This window comes from Sturnira hondurensis, unplaced genomic scaffold (genome assembly GCF_014824575.4).
Source record: "Sturnira hondurensis isolate 20B ecotype Veracruz unplaced genomic scaffold, ASM1482457v3 Scaffold0025370, whole genome shotgun sequence".
Classification (NCBI taxonomy): Eukaryota; Metazoa; Chordata; class Mammalia; order Chiroptera; family Phyllostomidae; genus Sturnira; species Sturnira hondurensis.
The window spans coordinates 4,082,258-4,108,031 of NW_028098001.1; the positions used below are offsets into that span (position 1 = coordinate 4,082,258).

At 41.9% G+C, this 25,774-nt stretch overlaps 1 pseudogene; it reads left to right on the forward strand.

Annotated features, from left to right (window-relative positions):
* Window positions 1-3,390: 3,390 nt before the first annotated feature.
* On the forward strand, window positions 3,391-3,893 carry LOC118982298 (ferritin light chain-like; annotated as a pseudogene).
* Window positions 3,894-25,774: the final 21,881 nt, after the last annotated feature.

Below are 25,774 nucleotides of genomic sequence, written 5' to 3' on the forward strand. Positions count from 1 at the left end.
TCAGACATGAAGTGCTTTTCTGCTTGAATGAACGTCCTGAGTGAAAGTAATGGATGTACTCGGGGTTCATTAAATTGACATTTCCATGTGAAAGTCTCTACAGCAAAAAAAGAAAAATAAACCTTTCACATGATCATGAGAAAAGAAGATAGATGTAAAGTTGAAAATCATATTAAGGAATTTTTAAAGAGACCAAAATTTTTTTTTAGATATTGGTTTAGCTAAAAGGTTTGTTCAGTTTTTTCCCCTTAAAGTAAAATACATATTTTTCATTTTTGCCAATAATTTTATTGATTTGGATACGCTGAGTGCGTTGGCTATCTCCCATGTGGTGTGACATTGATTATTCTCAATTAATGTCTCAATCTGATTGCTATCAACTTCAACTGGTCCACCCAGCTTTGGACCATAGTCCAGCGAGAAATCTCCAGCACGAAACTTCTCAAATTACTTTTGACACATTAGATCAGTTACAGCACCTTCTCCATACACTGCACAAATCTTTTGTGTTTCAGTTGCATCTTTACCTTTCTCCAAATAATAAAGCATAATATGCAAAAAATGTGTATTTTCCCCATCTTAAATATTAAAATGGCAACATCAAAATTGATATGTTTTCATGTTTTTTAATGTATACTGATGTTACAGCTGTCAAAATACAATCTGACAAAATTGTTTCAAATAAAGTTACAGACAACCAAGTGCTACTAGAGCCACTTTACAGGGAAAAAAACCTTTTTGGCCAACCCAATACATGAAGTTTCTATGTGATAGCTGAGAACGGTGATTTCTTTGGACTCAGTTTTAGTTCTTGTATTGGAAGTAGGTACCAGTTGTTTTCAAAATGTAGTAAGCATCAGCTTTGCCTGAGATGTTGGTTCAGTAGATAGGGATAGGCCCCTGCATTCTCTGTTTTTCAGAGCACTTCAAGGGATCCCAATGTGGATGACCCAGGGACTCTAAACAGAGGAACACTGCATGTGCAGTAAGTAGATGACACCCAAAGTGCAGTCTAAACTGGGCCTAAACCAAATCTACTCTCATCTTTTAATAAATGAAAGATCATAGAGTAAATTATTATTCTTTTATTCAAGGACTATGTATTTGTTACAATTTTTTTATCTGCATAGCCAGAAAAGAAAGATACATATAATTTTTGAGAAAACCACAAAGTAAAATGACCAGATTGATGTATTTTGATATGGCTAAAATAAGTAAAACCTGGAGTTATATATGAAAGCATTATAGTAATCTGCAATACCAGAAGCCAGAGAACAAAGAAAGCAAAATTACATTAAAATAAGAATAAGTAAAGAATAATTTGGCCTTGAACCCCCATGCCATACGTTTTATAAAACAGCAGTAACTTTATTTAATCATGATGGAAGAGAGACTTTGGCACCTGAAATATCAAACATTCGTTTTCAACGGGTGGAGACGGAGCTACAGCCGCCCTTGGAGCGGCACGTGGGGCACCTGGATAGTGCGCAAGATTCGGGGTTTCCAGGAGGCAAGTTCAACAGGACTTACTTCGGAAATTTTTCCTTAGGGGCACAAAATTTAAACTTATGCCACTATGGAAAGATTAGCACTGTTGAAATTGAACTCCCTCGGTGAGGGTTGTGGCAGAACAGTATCTCCTGTTAAACCTGCCGTCGGATCCCAGTGAACCCAATCTCACTTTCTTTGCTTTTTAAAGCCCCCTGAAGCTTTATAAAATGCTGCTGATATAGTTTCTCTTATGACACAGATCAGTGCTGTCATATAGGAAAATATTCCTGACTCTCTCTCCATATTTCCAATATCAGCATTGCCTTCTTTAATATTTCAAATCGGTAAAGGCTTGAGTCATAGAAATCAGAAGCTCCATTATCCAACCTCACAAAATGACAGGTCATCTTCCAACACACAACAAAAACAGAATCCAACATCATAAACCAGTGTTTTGTAGAACTGGATTACTATTTTTTTTCTTTTTTATTCCTTTCCTTCTTTTTTATCTACTTTTATTTTTTTATCTCTCAACTGCTTCACTGTTTCTGTGTTAATAGTTTATGTATTCTATTTTATGATTTTATACAACTATTCAATTTCATAAACAAATTTATCTACTGAGCCCATTGATTTATTTTAGTGTGCTTTTTGCTGGATCCTCTTTTAACCTTTGTATCCTGCATTAATATATTGTAGCTATGCACGTATTTCTTTTATACCTTGTGCTTTATACTCCAGCTTTCTCTCTCTCCTTGAGTCCTTTATCTTTACTAATTTTTACACATTCCTGATTTCCCCTGTCATAGACTAAACTGTGCCCTTTCCAATTTTATATGTTGAAGTCTTAACCCTCAGGGACTCAGAATGTGACTATATTTGGAGACAGGGACTTTAGCGACATAAGATAAAATGAGGCCATCGGGTGCGCCCTACTCCTATCTGATCTGTGCCCTGTGAGGACAGATCGGGGCACAGACCTCACAGAGTGAAAGACGACCACGTAAGGACACAGCCAGAACAGCCCGTCAGCTACCAGCCAAGGAGAGAGGCCTCCGAGGGTTCCAAGTTTACCAATGTCCTGATCTTGGATTTCCAGACTCCAGAACTGTGAGAAAGCAAAACTTTGTTGTCTCCTAGACTGTGGTCGTTTTATGATGGTAGCCCTTGCAAACTAATATCCCCTCATCCCATCCTTCTTTGTCTTTCTATCCTTTTTTTTTTAATATTCAGAGCAGCAGGCATGTCCTGGCTCTTCCTCACTTTTCTCCGTCCTATTTATTCACATATGTTCCTCTCCACTAATCAACATATGAAGTGTTAAAAGTATTCAAATGTGATTATTATGCTCAAAAGATCATTCTGTGGGGGTTTCAACCTCTTTGTAGTATAATTTCATCATCTGTAAAATGGGGAAAATAAAAATATTAATCTCATATACGTCCATTGCAAAGATTTCATTCATTAATCCATAAAATCTCTAGAACAGTGTCTGACACAAAATAAACCGAAGTAAATTTTGGGTGGTATTATTGTTGCCCTCTCATTCAATAACTATTAATTGAATGCTTACCTTGTGCTAGGAATTACCTTAATGGAACTCCTGGTCAGGTCAGGAAAATGACAAACTAACCAATACATAAATTAATACTACCAGATTTTGATAAATGCTATGCAATCAGTCTAGAATAGGTGATGCACGGGTGTCATCAGTGGTCCTGCGATCAGTCTTTTGCTTCAACAGGGTTTGGACGGAACAGACCGAGGGGTGCCCCTCAATTACAACTCCCTCTAATTTCTTTTCTAGTCACAACCTTTGGAATCACATCGGCCATCTTCAGCCTCCAAGACCAGCCAAGTCTGTTTTTTTTTACCTTAATTTTTTATTGCCAAACAACTATGAGTTATCAAATTCATCAGAATTATTCCACCGAGGGAGAAGCTGCTGTCAACCACCTGGCCAACCTGCATCTGCAGGCTTCCTGCACCCACCTTTCTCTGGGCTTCTGTGCCGACCAGGATGATACGGCTCTGCAGAGTGTTGGCTACTTCTTCCGAGATTTGGCCGAGGAGAACTATGAACGCACTGAACGTCTCTTAAAGCTGCAAATCCAGTGTGGTGCCTGTATTCTCTCCCAAGACATGGTGAAGCTTTCCCAGGTGAGTGGGGTAAAACTCAGGATGCCATGGCAGCAGCCATGGCCTTGGAGAAGAACCCAAACCAGGCCCTTTTGGATCTGCATGCCCTGGGTTCTGCCCACACAGACACTCATTTCTATGACTTCCTGGAGAAGCATTTCCTGGATGAAGAAGTAAAACTCTTCAAGAAGATGGGAGACCCCCTGACTAACATCTGCAGGCTGGTTGGCCCTAGAAAGCCTTTGGAGCCCAGAGGACTTTGAGGGGTCCCTCCGCATTGATATCTGGTTTTGCTTGAGCCTCTCCCTGAAACTACTAGGCACTCTTTTAACCACCCTGGAATCCTCTCCCATGCATTGGACCAAATGGAAAAAAAAAGGTGATGTGATACATAGTGATGAGGTGGCTATTTTAAGTGTGTGATCTTTATGAAAGTGACCCTGATTTTAGAAAAAGAAAGAGGCAGCCATGCAAGACGCAGGTGGCTTTTGAGAGAGAAGCTGAGGGAATGTTTGGGGCAAGGATGCTCAGGTGGGCATGAGTTTGGGGATTTCAGAGAGCTAACAGAAATCTAATGTGCTTCAGGGTAGCAGGTAAGGCTAGTTGCACAAAATAAGGTCAACTAAGGATCTAGGGTTGCCAATTCACATTGGATCGATAAGCCACTGAAGCTTCGATAGAAGCAAGTTGCATGGCACTTTGTAGGAAGAACGTAAGTAAAGCTAGTCGCAAAACACCTGGAACCCAGGGCTCAGAAACGAATCTCTCTCTCCCCACACAGCTTGTTTCCTCAGGATTCTGGAGTAATAGGAATCTCATCTTCATTCTCTCTCCACTCCATCATGCTCTGAAAGTGGCATTTCAAGGAAAATTCTACTTAGCCCTGCTTGGACTCCTGGTCCATTACTGACACAATCACCGCTGTGTGTTACACATCTACCTGTGTATCCAGTGGAACAACAGCTCCAACTAGCATCACAAGGTCTGAAGGAGTTTTCCAGAAGAAAGAAGGTACCAAAATGAAGCAATGTATTTCCCCTACAGTCAAAAAGGAGGTTCCCACTGGGAAGCAAGTGTGTAGGCACATGGGTTTAGTCTGCCCCTCAGGCTGCAGAGAGGCACTCAGTGGTGGTAGGCCAATGGGAGTGTGAGACACTGGATAGCTCTGGGGGACTTCTTCTCTGGCAAATCCATTCTTTCATCTCAGTCTGAGCTGGCTTAATGCAACTTTTTGGCAAGCAATCCTACATAATTTTCATGTTTATATCTATATTTTGCAAAGTTTCTTCGTAAATAGGCATTATTTTATTGGCAGTTCAGAGACTTGGGACTTTCTCAGACATAACCATAGTGCATTTTCTCATTTTCTGGCTGGTCTTCTCACCGTATCCTGAGCCACAGGATGTGAAGACTGGGAAGGTGGTCAAGGCCAGTGCACTGACGAGCTGTCGAGCTGCCGAGCTACTGGGGCTTCCCTTCCCTGGACAGGGAATGTCAGTGCCTATGGGCATTCCAGAAGCTGCTCTAAACTTAAGGGTACCTCTGATTGCAAACAGGTACCTAAACATAAACTGTGCATTCTCTTTTCCTACAAATTTGCCATGAAGAGACACTGGGAAAGTCAGTGAAAGTATATATGCAAGGATGTTGTTTATAGTGAGAAATAATTTGGAAGAAAAGGAATAGAACATTTGGAGTGAGGCGTCTGTTTAATGTGTTGTCTGCCATGAAAGAAAGATAATGCATTTATGCTGTCAGTGAGTATCTATCCTCTACCTCCAGCAGAGATACCTACTGGACTATTTCCCTATGGCACAAAAGTCCCTTTACTATAAGGTCCATCTTTCTCCCCCAGTCCACAGAGATAGGCTGCCAACAGCTACCCAGTTATTCATTCATTCAACAAAGATATGTTGTGTGACTGACTGTTGTGGATGATAGCTACACCAAGAAACCACAGCTCTGGTACATTACTACTCAGTAGAGTGCTACTGTGAACATTTTAAGGCCATCTTTTGGTTGGCCATCTGAGAGTCCCATTGAGTGTATACCTAGGAGTGGAATTGCTGGGCTTAGGGTATGCCTGGGTTCAACTTCCATGTCGGTCTAGTACACATGGAAGTTGAACCCAGGCATACCCTAAGCCCAGCAATTCCACTCTCTTGGGTGGAATTCCACTCCAATAGGACTCTCAGATGGCCAACCAAAGGATGTCCTTAAAATGTTCACAGTAGCACTCTACTGAGTAGTAGAGTGCTGTTGGATGGAAATACGATGCAAGTCAGGAATGTGCCTTTACATTTGTAGCAGTTACATTAACAAAGTAAAAATCACAGATGAAAATATTTCCGATAACATATTTTTAGTCAACTCGATATATCCAAAATATTCTCATTTTGACGCATAGAGTTACTCTTTAAAATTTTTTAATTTTAAAAAATTTAATGAGATACGTTATATCTTGTTTTTCCTTTTGGGTTTTTAAAAATTTAATATGACTGCAGTACATCTCAGTTTGGACCAGCCACATTTCAAGCCCACAGTGGTTAGTGGCTACTAGACGGTGCAGTTTGGGAAGGAAGGGAATTTGAGCTTTTGTTGTGCAGAAGAAAAATTTTGTATTTACTACAACATTTGCCTGGACTACAAAAAAATTGAGTGATGTGTTTCTCCACAACCAGTTCTAACCAGTTGTAAACTACGCAGAACCTTGAGTGACTCAGAAATGCCAGACCCTCACAGGATATAAATGGAAACACCTTCCTCACCAATGACCATGTTTCCAGAATTGTGTATGACGCCTTATGAGCAGAGGGTAACACAGGTGACCTCACATGGTGCAGACATAAGCACCATGATTATGTAACATGATTTCATAAACATTGGGGACTTTATCATTGAAGTCAGTCATTCTTAAATGTTTTGACTACATATGCATTAACTGGGGAGCTTTTTATAAATGCAAATTCTAATTCTGCCTAAAAATGTAAGTGTTAAAACAGTGATGCTGATGTAAGATGTCCAAAGTCCACATTTAGATACATACCATTGCATTTTGAGAAAACCTAAGAAAAAACTTGTTTTTTAAAAGAGCTTTCTTGTAGAAACACTTAGCGTAGATTTCACAGGGCGAGGCTGGAAACAGACAGAGCCAGCGCAAAGCTGCTACAATTGTTCAGAGAGAAAATAATGGGAGCCTGAAGTAGGGTACTTTTGGTCAGAGATAGAAGAGGGTGAACTAAGAGATGTGAAGATTATTTGAACCTAATGTGATATGGAAAATGGTCAGGAGAGAGGCATGAGAGTCTGGCTGCAATGACTAGATGGACCACTGTGCTGCTATTCATCAGGACAAGAACTGCTAAAGGGAAGTGGAAAGTGGATGTTTGTCCATTCAAATACAGAACATGCACATGCTATTTGAACGGCTATATTGCCAGTTTCTCTCGACCCACCTGCCGTTTTTGGCAAGCAATGGTCATAATAGTGCCATTGTGATTATTAGAAATGGTGTGATTAAACAGAAATATCAAGAGCTACTATTGCCACAGATATAGTTAACACTGTGACTCATGAAATAGCCTGAAACATTTATGTTTAATTCTTGTTATAAGTTATAAATGGGTTTTCTAATCAGAATGACTGTGAAAGTCCTCCTTTCTTTGAAGTATCTAGAGAACTCAAAAGTTATCTGATACCTCTGAGAGAATATAGTCAACAGAGAGACCTCAAACAAAGAGTGTACAAGTTAAGGGTAGTCAAGCTAAGAAGACAGAGAACAGCAACTCCCAGAGTGAAGAAGAAAAGCTTTTGACTTACCAAACCCAGGAACAGTGCTAATCAGAGCCCCTGATAATATGGAATGAGGCCTTGTCAATGAGGCCTTCAGTCATTTTTAGAAAGTTTTCAAAGAAAGAAGCTTCCCAGGTTTTGTTAGCAATCCCATGCCTTAATGGACCCTACTGGATTATTAAAATGAGGATTCTGACATCCAGAATGAGGAAAATTAGAGAAGCAGTCTTTCCTTAAGAAATTACGTATCTGTGCACTGCACATAGCAATAACATGCATTTTGGAAATATTATGCTAATGCAGTAGGGTTTTTGTTCAATTAAATTGCTTCCTTCTCTCCAACACCTCACCATTTGTAGAAAGTAGCTGGAAAGGGTGTGAACACTGTACTGTCGCCCTCTGTGAGTTTTCTATGTCTTGCTAGGATGGGATCTGAAACCAAACTTCCATGGTTTTTTCACAGTTTTATGCTCAGAATTTCCCATGATTGTAAGAGTTGCCTCCCAGCAATAAGAAAATAAATGCTTTAGAATTTCATGTTTTTCCAATGTGGCTGATAGTTTTACTTGCATCTAAGTCATATTTAACACAGGATTCAAAACTGAAATACACCAGAAAGACATGCACTCAGTTTGAGGACAATGGACTAGGATACCTACCTAAATCCTTTCTTAAAGAGTATCTAGTAAGTGACATTAAAACCAAAAAGAGAGGTTCTCAAATGCTTGCTGGGCATCACAGAGCTGAAGCATGGACAGCTTGGTGCCGGCACAGACCTGGTGAAATTGTGGCAGCTCATCAGCCTTGGAAGCCCCCCAGTCCTTCCTGCACAAACACGGATGCCTTTGACATTGTGTCAAGGAGTCTGTTTTGGGAATCATCAGTGTCAGAACATGCTGTTCAATGAGACAGAGCTGGGGAGAAAGAAATGGTGGGTACTCTCTGGCTGCCTCTTCTCCATCTTCTTCACTGGTCTTCCTCTTCTCTCCCACCTCTAAACGTTGATGTCAAGAGGACTTCCAACTTTAGAGCTCTTCTCTTTCCCACCCATACTCCTTCCATAGCTGATAACATTTGGCTTATGGCCTCAAGCATGCCGTACCCCAGTGACACCCAAGTTTGTATATCCAGTCTAGACACCATCTGAGCTCCCTTAATTTGCATATCCAAATAGTTGTTTGATGGTTCCATCTGGATATTTAATAGGTATTTCAAACTTACCTTGTCTAAATTCAGATTTTAGTGCTTCTCTTCAAATCTCCTCCTACACTCATTTTCTTCTTCAAAAGGTAACTCTGTTCTTCAAATTGTCCACTCAACAATTTTAGAGTCACCCTTGATTTTCCTTCTTGTCACACCCCATATCCAATCCATCAGCAATTTTTTGAGGATAAAAGTTTTATCCTCAAAATACATCCAATTGTGACCTTACATCCACCACTACCACTTGGTCTAAAACCCCATCATGCCCTCCCTGGACTGCATTAGCTTCCTCGGAAGTCTTCCGGCTTCTCACTCTGCTACCTTGATGTGATTCTCTATATAACAGCCTGAGTGATACATCTAAAACCTGTTTCACACCCTTTATTCATGGATGAAAATCCTCCAACAGTAACCCCTATAATCAGGACAAAGCCAAAGTCTGCACAGCCGCCATGCCCCAAGTGCTAAGGCCTTAGCTCCCTGCAGACTCTATTACCCTCCTCTCTCTTGCTCACATACACTTCCCTCCAGGCACAATGAGCTCCTTGCTGATCCTGAAACACAACACACTCACTCCCAGCTCGAGAGCCTTTTGTCTGCCTGAATATTCTGTTTGGAATGCCCTTTCAAAAACTATTTACTTGTCTTTTTTCCCTCCATTTTCCTCAATTGCAGCTCAAACATCCCATGATAGAAATGACCTTTCTTGAGCACCCATTATAAAAAAAGCAGCCCTGCTCCCACATTGACATTCCCTAGCTTTTCTCCATCCTACTTGTCACCAGCTGACTCACTACATAGGCATTTGTTTGTTTATTTGTGTATTGTCTGTTTCTGCCAGGGGAGTGAAAGCCCCAGGAACCAGAACTTTGTTTTCTTCACTGCTTACCTCCAGGGCCAAAAACAATGCTTGGGATAGAGCGAGTTAAAAATACATATTAAAAGAATAATCTGTGGAAATAGGGCAGGGGCTCACAGATTTGGGTGGTCATCAAAAAGATACATATTTCTGGGCACAATCCCAAAACTGGTAATTCAAAATTTCTAACACTCGTGCTCCAAAAGCTGATTTTTATATAACTCCTGGGAGATTATGATAATTATTGAGACTTAAGAACCATGAAACCTAAAAACTAGTTCTCAGGGTCCTTGGGAAACCACCTCTGAGAACCCCTGAAGGTACTTGGGAGAAATTTGAGGGGGCTAGAAATCCCAAAAGGGAGCCAGACCAGAGTTAGATGGACACAGTTTTATAACTATTATTATGACCTTGTTCTAGCTCCAGGCTGCCCCAGAATGGGAAACATGGGTTATAATGGAAAGTGAATGATTCAGACTGAATATCACATTTATCTTAGAAACCTCAGGCTAGCCCCTTCTGTTTTTCTCAGGAGACACCAGCACCACCCACAGCCAAAGGGAAAATGTCCAAATGGTCCTGATTTCTATTTGCACAGAGGCAGAGGGAGATGGGGAGCTTTGGCCTTCACATCCCTAAAGGCAAAATGTTGAGGTCATGTCCACATGAGATCAAGGTGCAATAGTTATTCCTGGGTGTGCAATAAAAAGAGCCCTGGAATGGAAGTCAGGACACCCAAGCTCTGGTCATAGACCTGTCTCAAATTGGATACGTGATTTGAGGCATATTATGGAATAGCTGTGGGTATCAACTCTCTCTTCTATAAACTGAGGTCTGTCCTTTCTCACTCCAAGAGTCCAGTGAGTCCACGCATCATCTCATCCCTTCAGTAACTTAAGAGAAATATGCCTGAAGTAATCTCTCCTGAAAATGATAATGACCATGTCAAAACAGGCAGAGTAGGTGAGGACAAGCACAGAGATACAGGAGATATTTAGAGGAGGTCTAAGCCAACTGACCTGGAATGGGCTTCGGGATCTGAGAAAACACATTAATCCTCACTCATTCATTCTCAGACTCTCTCCTCCTCATCCTGGGATTCAGACAGAGAGGAAAAAGTACAGGTACACAAAACGCTTTGCTGTCATTTTACTGTGAACTAAATAGGCCATTTTCATCAGAAGAGGACCTGTCAAGTCTGATGATGTCCTTGACCACCACAGCAGAAAAAGCAAAAATGGTGTTCAGTTTGCGTGTGTCTTAAGTACTGTGATTACAGCACCAGTTTACTTTAATCCTGAAAACATCCACGCTCCATCTAAACTCAGGCTGCACTGAGATGACGTGCCTTCTTTTCCCCACGCAGGCCAGATGAGCAGAAGTGCATTTTCCCAGTGCTGCTCTGGGGTGGCAATGTGGACACATGTCTGCAGAAGGTTCTTTTCAAGTAGATTAAGTGAAAGGAAAAGTTTAACATGGAGGCTCTGCAATTCTGCTAGGCTCTCACTTGCAAACAGCCATGAAAAAGAAATTACATGGGAGGGAATGGGTTGAAGCTTGCCGTCTGCTGCAGGGCGTCTCAGAAGCAGTGAAGGAAACCACAGACCCAGCCACGGATTGCTAAGTCTTAACTGGCTTTCCTGGGGAACCTGGCACCCGATACTATCTGGGAACTGGGTGGAAAATGAAAAGCACATAACCCTCCTTCACAGGTATATAGCGTTCTTCATATTCAAAGCTGTTTAATGTCTCCCGTGGGAGCCTTGTGAGGTAGGAGAGGAAGTGATTACATCCTCAGTTTGTGGAAGGGAGAATCAAAGTGGGAGCATGAAGCAATTTGCAGACAAAATAATTGGAATCAGTGTCCAACCAACATCAGGCTTCGGGGCTTCTTTGTCTTGAAGCCAGAGATTCGGAATATGAGGCCCAGAGCCTGGATCAGAAAAGCTTATATCAAAGGAAACAAATGGCCAAGCACAGTCTCATAATTAAAACTGATTGGACAGAACTGAAGTCATGATGCAGAATAATGCAAGCAGATCCATAACCAAAATGACAAATAAGAGGCACGTCACTTTAAAGTTAAATTAATTTCCTAGAGTGTTTCTGTAGGCATAGTGGCATTTAATGGAATCAGCTACACATTGACAAAAAAGCCAGGATTAGAATAAAGAAAATTCTGGATGCCTGAATTTATCTCTAAAGAATAGTTACAACATTTTTAAAAGGAGAAAAAGTTAATTTGACTTAATAAGAGCTTAAATATAACCTCTCCTTCACATCTAGCCTTTCTGTTTCTTGCTTTCATTCAACTATTTTTTTCAATGCTGTTGGCAAAAAGAAGGAAATATAGAAAGAAACAAATTAGATCACCTCTAATTCAAATATTACAAGAAATGTATAGAATATATACCAAGCGCTCCAGTTTTCAGCTATACCAGGACCTCAACCATGAACAGGGATGTCTTTGTTCAGACTTCCTTTGATCCCTGATTGAGAAGAACAAGGTCAGTGAGCACTCCCAAATCACACCTGAAGATCTATCTATCTATCTATCTATCTATCATCACCATCTATCGGCTATCATCTATTTATCTATCTCCCATCCATATCTGATGACCAACAAGGGGTGTAAAAAACAAGACCTCACAGCCAGACAAAGACAACTACCACATGATTTCACTCATATGTGGAGTCTCATGAACAAAATGAATTAACGAGCCAAACAGAGACCGACTCAGAGAGCAGACTGACAGCGATCGAGGGCAGGGGTTAGGGGCTGGGTACCGAAGGTGGAGACACTGAGCAAAAAAAGAAGGAAAAACTCAACAGGAACAACAGTGTGGTGATTGCTGAGGGGAGGGCCCAGAGGGAGATGGAAGAGGGAGGGGAGAAGAGGGGTAAATGGTGATGGAGGGATCCTTGACTTGGGGTGGTGATCACACAATACACCACCCTACATAAGACTGTGTACCTGAAGCCTATATAATTTTATTAACTTGCGTCATCCCAATAAACTTAATAAAAAGGAAAGAAAATGAGGGCACAGAGGTCAGACTGCACGTGTTCCATCTGCCTCTGCTACTATAGAGTTGGGTGTCTTTTAGCAGGTGAATATCCATGGCTATTAAATGGAGACAATACATCAAAAGGATTGTTGTTTGTTTCCCTGAAAACTATATGAAATAATAATATGTATAAATAAATTAGCCTAGTAACTTGTAGAAAACAAATATTCAACAAAGGTTAGATTCAAAATAGAGCCTTTGTCTTCTTTGAACAAATTACACAAATTTAGTGACTTAACACAGGACACATTTACTATCTCATCGTTGGATGGGTGAGAAGCCCGGTAGAGGTCACACTGGGCTAAAATCAGTGTGTGGCCGGGCTGCACTCCTTTCTGGAGGTAAGAGGGGAGTCCATTTTCTTGCCTCTGTCACCAAAGCCAGTAATGTCCAATCTCTCTGTGCCTTCCATCCCGGAGTCACATCCCCCTCACCTGCTCCACCCACCTCTTTCATTCTTGTGGTTCTCCTGGACTCACCTGTGTCACCCAGGGTACTCTTCCCATCTCAGTTCATCTCACAGCAACTGTGGTAGGTACTTGTTCTAATCCTCAGAACCTGTCAATGTTACTTTCTGTGGCAAAAAGAACTGTGCTGATATAATTACAGGTCTTGAAATGGGCAGATCATCCTAGGTGTTCAGGGTGCCTCCAAATGCGTCACAACTGTCCTTAGGCAAGGAAGGAGACAGGCGGAAGGAGATTACAAGTGCAGAAGTGGAGGCCACCAAGACCACGGAGGCAGAGATTCCAGGGACGCAGCACAGGCCGAGGAGTACTAGCAGCCACCAGAAGCTGGAAGATACAAGGAGCGGATTCTCTCTTTCAGCCCGATAAAACTGATTTCAGAGCCCTGGCTGGTGTAGCTCAGTGGATTGAGCGCGGGCCTGCAAACCAGAGGATCGCGGTTCGATTCCCAGCCAGGGCACATGCCTGGGTTGCAGGCCGGTTCCCTGCAGGCCAACTCCCAGCAGGGGATGCACAAAAGGCAACCATACATTGATGTTTCTCTCCCTCTCTCCTTCCCATCTAAAGATAAATAAATAAATAAAATCTTAAAAAAAAACCCAAACAAATAAAAAAAAAAAACCTGATTTCAGAGTTCTGGCCTCTGGATCTGTGAGATGATAAGTTTCTAAGCTGCTCTAGGCCACCAAGTTTATGGTAACTTGTTATAGCAGCTGCAGGAAACTTATACAACAACCGTAATCTCATCTGAAACCTTAATTCTCCTTTTCTATGAAACATAGTCCCAGATAGTCCCAGGTTTGGGGGGTTAGATCGTGGACAACTTTGGGGGGCCATCCCTTTGCTTACTACCATCTTCTAGCCATTAGCTCCATAAATATATCACGACAGCTCCCTCCACCTCCTTCCATATAGCACATTGCGCCAAAGCTCTTTCTTTAAATTCTATAATTTAGTGGTTGAGAGTGTTGATTTACTGACTGTGTGACCTTGGGAAGTTACTTAATTTAGTTTTCTCACCAATATTCCAGGGATAATTTAGTACTGGCTCAGAGAATGGTCGAACTGATCAAACGATACAATGCCTGTAATTTTCTTATTGTTTCGCACATAATAATCTGTCAGCAACATCATATAATATGATTATCATCCTTTTTCATCACCATCGGCAACAGCAGGAATAGGTGGTAGAAGGAACTTGGAGATATCGGTTTTCTGTTCCACAGTAAATATGGCTTAAACAATAATCATGTATAATTTCATGGTCACATGAGTCATCAGTTTTGGCTGATTGGTCATTGGAAAAATTTTTCTGCTGGTCTCACCTGAGGTCACGCATGGCAGCGCTCAGCCTGGGGGGCTGCCAGCTCCAAGTGACCTCATTCCACAGCTGGTGGCTGTTGCTGCTGCACACAGGGCGCTGCATCCTTGCGCGTACCTGTTGGCCCAGGTTCCTGTACATGGCAGCCTCGGGATAAGGCACAGTGGTCACTTCTGCTACATTCTGCTGATCAAAGTCTATCTCAAGAGCAGCCTGAATTCAAAAGAGGGGCAAGATGGTCTTTCCCTCTAGATGGCAGAAATTAAAAAGTCACTTTCCTAAGGAATAGACTTAAAGTGATGGGATGGATTTGTGGCCATTTCTCACAATTTACCACAATGAGCTTCAGGGAACAGTTCTGAAGCTGAAATTTTGAAAATGATGACCTTGGGCAAATCTCATAACTTTCAGTACATACAATAAGACCACTTGAGAGCCTATTACATGCCCACCACTGTGTAACATCTGGAGATACTAAGAAAGCCTGAGATAGGCTTTTTTCTCTAAAGAAAGCAGTTTGTAATACCTGGGTAAGATCTTAAACTATTGATGGGAAGATAAAATAGGGAACGTATATAAAATGTCAAGCATAGTGCTTGGCAGTGTCTAGCATATAGTAGGCACTCAATGAATGAGAGCTAACATCATTATCCACTTTCCACAAGCATGTCCAGATTTCCTTAAAACTTGGTATGGCAGATATGGAAGACATGCCTTCTGTGTTAGTCTGCTCAGGATGCCANTCTTAAAGTGATGGGATGGATTTGTGGCCATTTCTCACAATTTACCACAATGAGCTTCAGGGAACAGTTCTGAAGCTGAAATTTTGAAAATGATGACCTTGGGCAAATCTCATAACTTTCAGTACATACAATAAGACCCCTTGAGAGCCTATTACACGCCCACCACTGTGTAACATCTGGAGATACTAAGAAAGCCTGAGATAGGCTTTTTTCTCTAAAGAAAGCAGTTTGTAATACCTGGGTAAGATCTTAAATTATTGACGGGAAGATAAAACAGGGAACGTATGTAAAATGTCAAGCATAGTGCTTGGCAGTGTCTAGCATATAGTAGGCACTCAATGAATGAGAGCTAACATCATTATCCACTTTTCACAAGCATGTCCAGATTTCCTTAAAACTTGGTATGGCAGATATGGAAGACATGCCTTCTGTGTTAGTCTGCTCAGGATGCCATAACAAAATACCATGGATTGGGTGGCTTGAATAACAAAAAGTTCCCTGTGGGAGTCCAGAGCAAGATGCAGCAAGATAGTTCTCATTCGAAGCCCTCCTCCCTCTTCTCTGGGCTAGTAGGCAACTGCCACCTCTCTGCTCCTTGGACCTCTTCTTAGTGTTTGTGTGTGAAGAGAAGGGGAGGAAGTTCTCTAATGTTTATTTTAGTGAGGGCATCAATCCTTGCATGAGGGTCCTACCTACCTCATGACCTCACCTAACAGTACCTCCCAAAGGCCTCTTCTCCAGACACCTACACATTGTGAGTGTTAGGTATTGAAATTTCTATTTATTAGGACTTCAACATAAGAATTTGAGGGGAACACAAACATTCTGTTCTTATCACCACCCAAAACTTTTTTGTCTCTCAGGCCCAGAGAATAGAAAGCTGGGAGATGAACCCTTAAGTAGCCTGGAATTTATTTCATAGCATTGAATTGGAGCTATCTTTTAAGTAAACATTTGCAATCAAAACTGATTGTTCATGCAACCTCAGATTTGTTCTATCTGTATCCTTACATGCATACAACTGTATGTATAAAGTGCAATTACCAGAGCTATAAACACATAATGCACTAATTTACTCTTCAACAAAGACAGGTGTTTAAATGCCTCTCAATGTCCAGGGAGTGGCAAAACCTGGGTAATAACCTCAGCTTCAGGCAGAGCTTATGTTTTTTTGTTCAAAGGCTTATTGCAAATCCTGGGTGTCAGAACCAGCCAATATGAAAAGGGAACAGAACCGTGAGTTTGACCACCTGGCTTCTAGAGACAGCATCAGCACTAACAAGCTCCGTGACCTCAAGTAACCTCTTACAAGGCCTCTTACAACCTCTTACAATTGTGCACTATCATCTTAGTGCACAACAGATGAAGGGATTAACTTAGCATTTTTTGTGCTGTGTGCCATGGTGCCCCGAGGTAACATAGACCTGCAGGAGGGACAGGAGAATGAGCAGCTTGCAAGCACTTAGCGTCCATATCAGCCCAGCACCCTACCCTGTCTAAGCCTCACCTAAGTCATTGGAAGAAAAGATCCAGTGCAGGAAAAATGTAAATGGTTGGAGGTCAGTGGGCTGGATGAGGGTTCTACACTCTACTATGCTCACAAAGCAACTGAGGATCTTGTTGAAGTTCAGACTCTGATTGAATCAGACTGGTGGGGCATTTAAGAAGCAATGAGATGGTGCTGGCACTGCCTGTGCCCAGACCATGCTCTGTGCAGTAAGGGATTCGATTACAACAGGAATCTTTAAGTCCAAATGTGTCGTCTACTGAGGAAAACTATTTCTAGGGCAGGGGCCAGGGTATCAGATGAGACAGATAGACGAAGCTCGGTAATCTTAGGGATAACAGATCTCATGCCCAACAAGCCTCTCCTCCAGAAGAAGCAGATCTGAAATTTTATGGAGGGTCAGGCACACCTGGATTGACTCAGGTAAAGTTCGTAGGTGCCTCAGACTTTGTGTGGAATTCAAAGCAAATCTCTTTGAGGGTTCAGTGCAATTCCATTACCTTTTCCATTGTTGTTTTCATTTTAGCACTCCTCTGTATTGCCTGTTTCCAGGTAAGATAGGAAATACAAAGACCAAAATACCAATAATATGAAAGGATTTTTGTGCAGTATTTACAGTCCAGGTGGAATTAGGAAGTAACAAAAAATCACACAAGCAAAGCAAATCGTGAGGCCATCCAATCTGGCAGAACTCCGAGCAAATGACTAAGAATCTGATGGGGGGAATATCTAAAGTTTCGGGCCTATAAAGGCTTCCCATTATTCATTTCAATACCAGAAATTTCGAGTCCCTACTGCTCTGGCTCCCCAACCAGTTGGGTAATTAGCTTGCTTAGCTGCCCTGCCAGAGAACTAATCTTAACACCATCATGTTCAGAGGCACCAACCTCCCTGATGAACCATATTATTAGAGGTTGCGAAGATAATCCAGAGACGAAGAGTCTGCAAAGCCACACAAAAACCGCAAAGATGAATTAAATTACATTCCGGAGACTAAAGAATAAATTGAAAACGAGACCATTTCTTATTCAAGAAGACTTCCTCCCAGTCCCCTCTGAATGTAAACACGTGGCTCTCTGCAGAGGACGGGTCGCCCGCTGCCTGGGGCAAGCAGCTTGAGTCTTATTACCTCGGTGATCCCGGGCAGCATCCACTCTTCAGGAGGCACAAACCCGGCTCCCCTTTACTTTGTCTCATGTACCAGTTTCCAGCTCTCATAACATTTTAATTAAATTTGGGCTTGTCTTTCTCTCTCACCTTACTCTCTGCATCAAAGGAGAGGCTTTTCACATGCCGCCTGGCTGGGGTCCCTGCAATTCTTCCCTTCCCAAAGCTGGCTGCCTTGCTACATCAGGGGAGCGGCAATTAAATCAAAGCAGAGGTTACCCGCAGCTTCTCAGAGAGAGAGAGCTGCACGTAACTCCAATATGACATATATGAATGCAATGAATTCTATAATGCAAATTTACATGTGGGTCAAATAAGAAATGGCTTTGCATTTGATCGTACACTGGGTATTAGGTAACTGTCACACAATAAATAATTCATCTTGCATAGTCACTTGCTATGTAAATGGTAGTCCATGTATATTAACGCATTTAGCACTTAGAATAAAATGGACACTTGGGGTGAAATGACTCTCTCTCAGGACATGTTACCATTACTGCTCCCTAGTGAGTTTAACTCTTCACTTCTGAGGATGGTAATGAGGATATTAATTGAATAGGTCATGAGAGTTATTTTGATGAAGTCAGGGTTACATAACAACAAGTGAATGATTTTAATACACCTTGATGGCATTGGCTTTGGCACAGACTGGGTTAACAGTAATGACTTACAACTCATTCTGGTGGAGATTCAGTGGAATTCAAGAAAATGACAAAGGCTAGTGGCAAACTCCATTTAGATTCATTCTTTGAAGTGCCACTGGACACATGAAAAACACATCTAACCTTCTAATTGTTGAGGGCAAGGGTAACTAGCCAGAACATAGCTGTAAGGAAGCAAAAGGTGTTTTACTAACTAATGCAAAGAGGCTCCGGGACACGCCCGAAGAGCAGGGTGTGTTCCAGGATGTGGGTTAAGAGCTAAGGTTAGTCAGGCAGATAGCCATATGGATAGTCACTAGGGAGGGAAATTTTGCCCCTGTGCACATGCTCGACTGACCAATCAGGTAAAGGAGCACGAGCCAGTGCACGAGTTAACTCACCAATAATCAGTAACCCTATTGTGCCCCTGAGCCAACCGCTAACCGCCACATCTGCTTCTGTATCCAGCTTGCTTGCGCACCTCCTTAAAACCCTAAGCCTGTAAGCGTTTGGCGCGACTCTCATTTGCAGCCCTTGCGGGCACTGTGTCTCCAGACACTTTGGAGAGTTCGCCCCTGCGCAGGTTAAACTTGGCCAATAAAGTAACATCTTTGGAACCCCGAAAGTCTCCGACATTTGTTCTCGCGGTTGGTGAATGCAACACTAACCATTTAACCAGATTTCTTGGTTTCTTCAAAGCAGCTGTTTATGAATTTTCTGCACAAACATTTACTATCCACTTGGATATCGAATCTATGGAAAGAAATAGTCATTTTCTCACTTTGGAAACACACTAAAAATAGAGTTCTCGGGACTGCAGTTCAACCTAGCCAAGCTGATGCGTCTAAAAGCAATCACAGAACCAATATCCAAGCTTGTCTAGACCCATCAACCTGGGAAATGCATGTCTTCTCCTGGGGAGAATGTGCTAATCATATAAACAGAAGGGTTGTGGTAGTGAATGTTGTAATGCTTTAGAACTTCAACAGCTTTGCAGAGGAACCCTCTCTTGCACTTATGTCACTGATCACTCTATGGGAGGGACATTTCCTTCTAACATTGCAAAGAGTAATGCCAAGCAGTGGAGCAACATGGCTCCAGGCCTGCTGCCCTCAGCGGGACTCCGGCTCACACAGAAGCGATGCCTGCAGCAGCAACAGGACACGATTTGCTCTTGGAATGGCTCCTCTGTGTCACTGATGAGGGTGGAGGGCTCAGCCTCAGTGGTAAGAGATTATGATGGATTCATGAGTATGTGTCATCATACTTGGGACAGCAGGAAGGTGCTTGTCAGAGTGGCACCAAAGAAGGCTGGACACACTGGAGCCAATTATGTGGGGAGTTGGAGCTATTAAAATTTGAGTGGCCAGTAGGACTACAGTTGTACTCTCCAGCTACTTCCATCTCAGGAATGAATGTGTCAGCTGCATTTTTATATTTATAAAGCTAGTATTTGTGGAACGTTCTAGGGCACTGGTCCGGGGTAGGAAGGCAGGGCCCAATCTAAGGGCCCCAATCTGGAAGCCCAGAGATGAGGAACAAGCAGTTAGAATCAGGTTGTTAGACTTGGGTTGAAAATAGAATCAGAATCTCAGGAGAGATGGATTAAGGAAATGGGATGTACGACAGAAATATGACAATATTGTAAAACCAAACTCAAAAATAAGTAGGTAGGAATAGAGAAGCAAGAAGCTCAACCAACAATAAGCTAATCCTTCAAGGTCATAAAAAACTTGCTACAGCTGGTAACATTTCCACCTCTGCGTCTGACCTTGGCTACAAAGTGAACACCGGCTTTTCTGGTGCACCTGGTTCCCTTATAGAATGCTCACCTTGAACCCCGGGTGCTCCTTGTGTTAGAGGGAAGAGGGAGTTCTCAGTAGAAATTCCAGAGACAAATAAGGGATGATATGACAATCCCAATAGGGAAGTAACTAACCCTTACCCATCATCACTTGAAAAAACATGCCACTCGGCTAATTTAAGTATATTTGAAAAACTTTTCTGTAAAACTTAAAAATCAGCATAATGTTTCCCTCCACCCTCACCCTCAGAAAAGTTGTAATTAATCACAGATGTAAAACGTAAACAATATAAATAAACAATTGAAAAACAGACAGTTTATTACAACATTATTTAAAGGGAAATGAGAAATCAGAATTCTTTTAATTTCTTGGGAGGAGAATATACAGAAATGATGGAAAACCCAAAATAGGAAAATATAAAAAGATTTTTATTAAAGGGGGGGTTATCAAAATTCTACCTAGAATTCAAGAAATGATATATGATATATATCAAATATGTATATGATATAGGCAGTACCTATAGTACATATATAGGCACTACATACATATATAGGTTTCATATATGTGTATATATCATACACATCTGTTTCTTTTTAAATTCTAGTAACTCATAGCTAGAACTGTCAGTAGAATAAGAAAAGAGGATGCAGCAAATATAATAAGCAGATGGAGACAGAAAGAGATAAAAGAGGAATAATAGAAATTAGAGGAGCAGTGAGTGAACAGCAAAGAGATGGAGAAACATAGACAAAATAAAGCAAAATGTAAGGGGCAGTCCTATGCAGGGGTGTCAAACTCATTTTCACTGGAGGCCACATCAGCCTCCTGGTTGCCTTCAAAGGGCCAAATGTAATTTTTAAGACAGTGTAAATGATGTAACTACTCCTTAACTAGGGGCAAGGAGCTTGGCACTGCTGCTGGGTAGAAACAAGGTGCTGGGCCGAATAAAACAAGGTAGGTGGAGGGCCGGCTTTGTGTTTGCCACCTATGTTCTAGAGGAAGTAGTGAAGTGGGGGAAAAGATCTGAGAGGGGAAAACAAGGACAGAGAGTCATAACAGGGTTGAAAATATTGCCAGAGAGCTCCTCTGTGTGAAGGGATTGTTCTGTGTGCCTGAAGCAGGAATCAGTCTAGCACAGGAGAAAAAAAAAGGGGGTGAGAAAAAAAGTAAAATAACTAAGGCAAAGACACCCTATGATAAGACAATATCATGATTGAGAAATGGGCTGCTTACTGACCTCTTTAGACCTTTCGTCTGATTAGAACGAAGCCAAAGAAAGTTTTTAAAGTAGCATCGAATAAAAGGGGATGTGCTTCCTAGTTAAAAAGTTGTACTCCTGCAATCCTTCTCTCCTTCTTCCCTCTAGTGGCTAAGAGGAAACACCACCCAAGTGCAGGCCCTGGTAAGCCCTCTCCTCCTCTGCCCAGAGCTCTCACTCCCGGGCCTCTGTCCACTTCCCGGCTCAGCTCCCTTCAGCATTCAGAGCCTTCTTGGGGGCAGCCCAAACTCCTGTAGCACTCTCCATCGCCCATCTCCCCACACCCTCTCTAACTTTGCCGTATCTGTCTACTCTTCAGAATGGAGTTCTTTAAAAAGTGCATCTAATCGTGTTTTTCAAAACCTTTCCAAAGCTTTCCATTGTATTCACAACATTTTTACCATTCGACCTACAAAGTGTTGCCTGATCCAGCCTCGACCTGCCCTTTCTGGTTCACCTGCTTCAGCCACACAGAGCTCCTCTAAGCTCCTTGAACGCACCTCATACTCATTTCATTCCTGTTTATGCTTGTTGTTCCCTCTGCCTCCCAGTGTTGCCTACTCTTCAACATAAATGTTACGTCCTCACAGAGGCTTACCTTTGCTTAGAAGACACTGCTAAATCAGAGCACCCTCTACTTCTATTACGACTCTTTTAAAAATATATATTTTTTAATGTAGATAGTTGTTGAACATTTGCCTCTCCCACCAGAATGTAAGAACAGAAACTATATATTCTATGTACCTCAGTATTTCCGTAAAGAAACACACTTTTCAACCTAGAAGCAGACCTTGTTAGCACAGAAGTAAGTGTTTCTACCTTTCGTCCAGGGGTTTTTATGTTGTAAAACTTAGCAATACCTGGAAAATTCTTCACTTACGTCAAATATTTTCTGTAAAGAGCCAGGCAGTAAGTAACTCTCTGAGGCTTTGCAGGCTGTGGGGTGGATCTCTTCTGCAACCCCTCAGCTCTGCTTGTAGGGTGAAAGCGGCCCCAGGTGGCGTGTAGGCAAACAGGCGTGGCCGTGTTCCAGCAAAACTGTATCTACCAACACTGAAATTTGAAATTCACAGAATTTTTACATCATGAGAGGTGATTACCATTTGGATTCTCCTTCAATTCTAAAAATGTAAAAACCATCCTTAGATTCACAGCCACACAAAACAGGCAGAGGGCTAGACCTGGCTTATGGGCTGTGGTTTATCAACCCCGGTCCATGTCAGAACCACGTGCCACCTGGCATGCTTCTTTCCCTTCTTAACCGCTCCTCATTGTGAAAACAACAAACTGCCAATTACAGCAATACTGGACACTGCTTTCTAGAAAGAGGAAATAAATAATCTGATCACGGCTCACACACCTTGCTTAAATTCCTTCAGGGGCTTTCAGAACTCCTTCACAGGCTGAGGAGACTCCTGCAGATTTTGGCTGATCCACACACTCGTCTGTGACTGGCTGTGCTGGATGGATATCTTTCCCATTGGTGACCAGCTCTCCCTGGCTCAGCCTGAGACCTCCGCTGGAGGCTGCCCTCACATTCCACCCCGCCCTTCGCAGGCTAGTCATCAGCACCTCTCCATGGAAAATTCCCTTGCAGGTGTGATGCTTGTTGCCTGTTCTATGTTTTCTAGCACCTGCTCTCACCCCATGTGGCAGACACTCTAGGTTGCCACTGCCCCCCACCTCCCCTTACCTTCTTCTTACCTGTCAGGGCTTTCCACGCCAGAGGGTTAGGAATGCAACTCCCAATGAGTTTCTTTTTCTTTTTCTTATATTTTGTATTTTTTGAAGTTAGGAAATAATGCCTTAAAATGTTAGTGCCTTCCATCAAATACTTAAAACAATAAATGATGGCTTAAAGCCCATCTTTTGGTCTTCTAGCCCCACCACCCCCCAGTAATGCTGATTAACTAATAGTGAACTAAACTAGCCATTCACCACTACTTGTTAAATGTGTTAATATATGTGTATTGTCATCCATACGAAGAAACTAGCTGATACTCATTTATAGGGAAAATAAAGTCTTACTTAAAAACAACAAATATAGAAGTAATGCTTTAGTCATGGAAATGTAGAATATTCTGCAGGATTTTCTTGGTTCAGGAATTGCCATTGACTGGGTGGCTTGTCAACAATAGAAATTTACCTGTCATGGTGCTGAGGGCTGGAGTCTGGGACCACAGTGCCATTGTGGTCAGGTTCTGCTGGCTTGTGGTCAGGTTGCAGAGGCCTGACTTCTCACTGTGCCACCATATGGGGGAGCTGGGAGCCGGTGTGTTCTCTTGTTACTCTTCTAAAGACACTAGTCCCATTCACCAGGGCTTCAGTCTCATGGCCTTATCTAGTTCTTATTACCTTCTGAAGGCCCTGACTCCCAACACCATCACATTGGAGGGAAGAGTTTCCGCATCCAGATTTGAGGGAGACACAGAAATTCACTCCATAACAATGGTAAAAAGATACTATGCATAGAGACAGTAAGTAAATGCTTCTGAAACATTCATATTTGAATAAATAAATTTTGGTAAGTGAGAAAGCCCATGGAGATTTTTGCATTTCAGGGGTTGGCTAATGAGATAACAAATGTAGAATCATTTGAAAAGACAAACTTTAGTCTTTGTCTTAATGCAGATGTTGTGTGTTTGTGTGTCTGTGTGTGTGAGTTAAACTCCTAGGAGACCTACTTAAAGGATGAAGTACATAGGGGAGGGCTCTGTGCACATCCCCTCTTCCAGCTGCGGGCAAGGTCCGCTGCTGCTGGCTCACACACAGCAGGACGCTCCCTGGGAGTCACCTCTGCAGTCAGGAGTCATCCTGGTCCAAAGCTGTGAGCTCTGCCCTGCAGCAGCTAGTGTCCCCAGAGGGGATGCAAAGATCCTTTTGCCTAAATTCAGGGCAAATTTTAAGGTCATCAAAGCTCCAGAGTTTCCTCTGGATTATTGTCAGGGTCTTAGTTGCCATCAAATTACAGAGTAAGACAGTTCTACCTTTCTTACTTGCTTAAAAGGGCGTCACCAGAGAGTTCTCCCCAATAAACCTTGAGCATGCAATTCTCCCTCTCAGAGCGTGTTCTCCAAAGAAGCAATCTAAAAAAGCTAATTCCCAAAAAGTAGAGCATGTCCATATATTTTTTATGTACTTGGTTGAAATTTTTATTTCTCAGGAGGTGAATAAAACAATATGAGGGAACAGCTAAACTTAGCTTATTTCTGAATAAATTTTAGAATAGATTACTGGTGGCTGAAGTAGGAGGTATAAAACCAAGAAAATATATGGAATGAACTTATTTTTTACAAAATGTATGCTCCATTAGTACAAGAAGAATATTACACAATTAAGAGACATAAAACTAAACCAGAAAGGGATAAGCCTAAGATTAGCTACGATATGCAAAAGAATGATAAAGAAAACTAAAGTGATATATGTGTGCATGTGTGTGTGGTTTTAAGTTTCCTTTATAAGCTTCTGGGCTTGGAGACAAACTACAGANTATGAGGGAACAGCTAAACTTAGCTTATTTCTGAATAAATTTTAGAATAGATTACTGGTGGCTGAAGTAGGAGGTATAAAACCAAGAAAATATATGGAATGAACTTATTTTTTACAAAATGTATGCTCCATTAGTACAAGAAGAATATTACACAATTAAGAGACATAAAACTAAACCAGAAAGGGATAAGCCTAAGATTAGCTAAGATATGCAAAAGAATGATAAAGAAAACTAAAGTGATATATGTGTGCATGTGTGTGTGGTTTTAATTTTCCTTTATAAGCTTCTGGGCTTGGAGACAAACTACAGATCATTCCAATGTTTCCTTTCCCGGGTCCTTTTCTTCCTACATTTATACAGTTCCGAAAACCTAATAGGTGCTTAATAAAAGACGGGGGGGGAGGGGAAGGTGAGGAAGGTGGAAGGAAGCAAGGAAAGAAGGAAGGAAGGAAGAGAGGGACGGAGAGGGAAAGAAAGAAAAGGAGTAAATGCTGTCATTTAAAGAGACAACAGAGAGAGCAACATTGCTTGAGCCTATTTTGTTCCCATATTTTTATTTAGGAGACTAATACTTTTTAAAAATATTTTATTTATTTATCTTTAGAGGAGAAGGGAAGGAGAGAAGGAGAGAATTATCAATGTATGGTCACCTCTCGTGAGTCCCCTGCCGAGAACTGGCCTGCAACCCAGGCATGTGCCCTGACTGGGAATCAAACCACAATCGTGTGGTTCGCAGGCCCGTGCTCAATCCACTGAGCTACACCAGCCAGGGCAGGAGACTAATACTTGATATGATAAAATAGATAGTGTTAAAGAGAAGTTA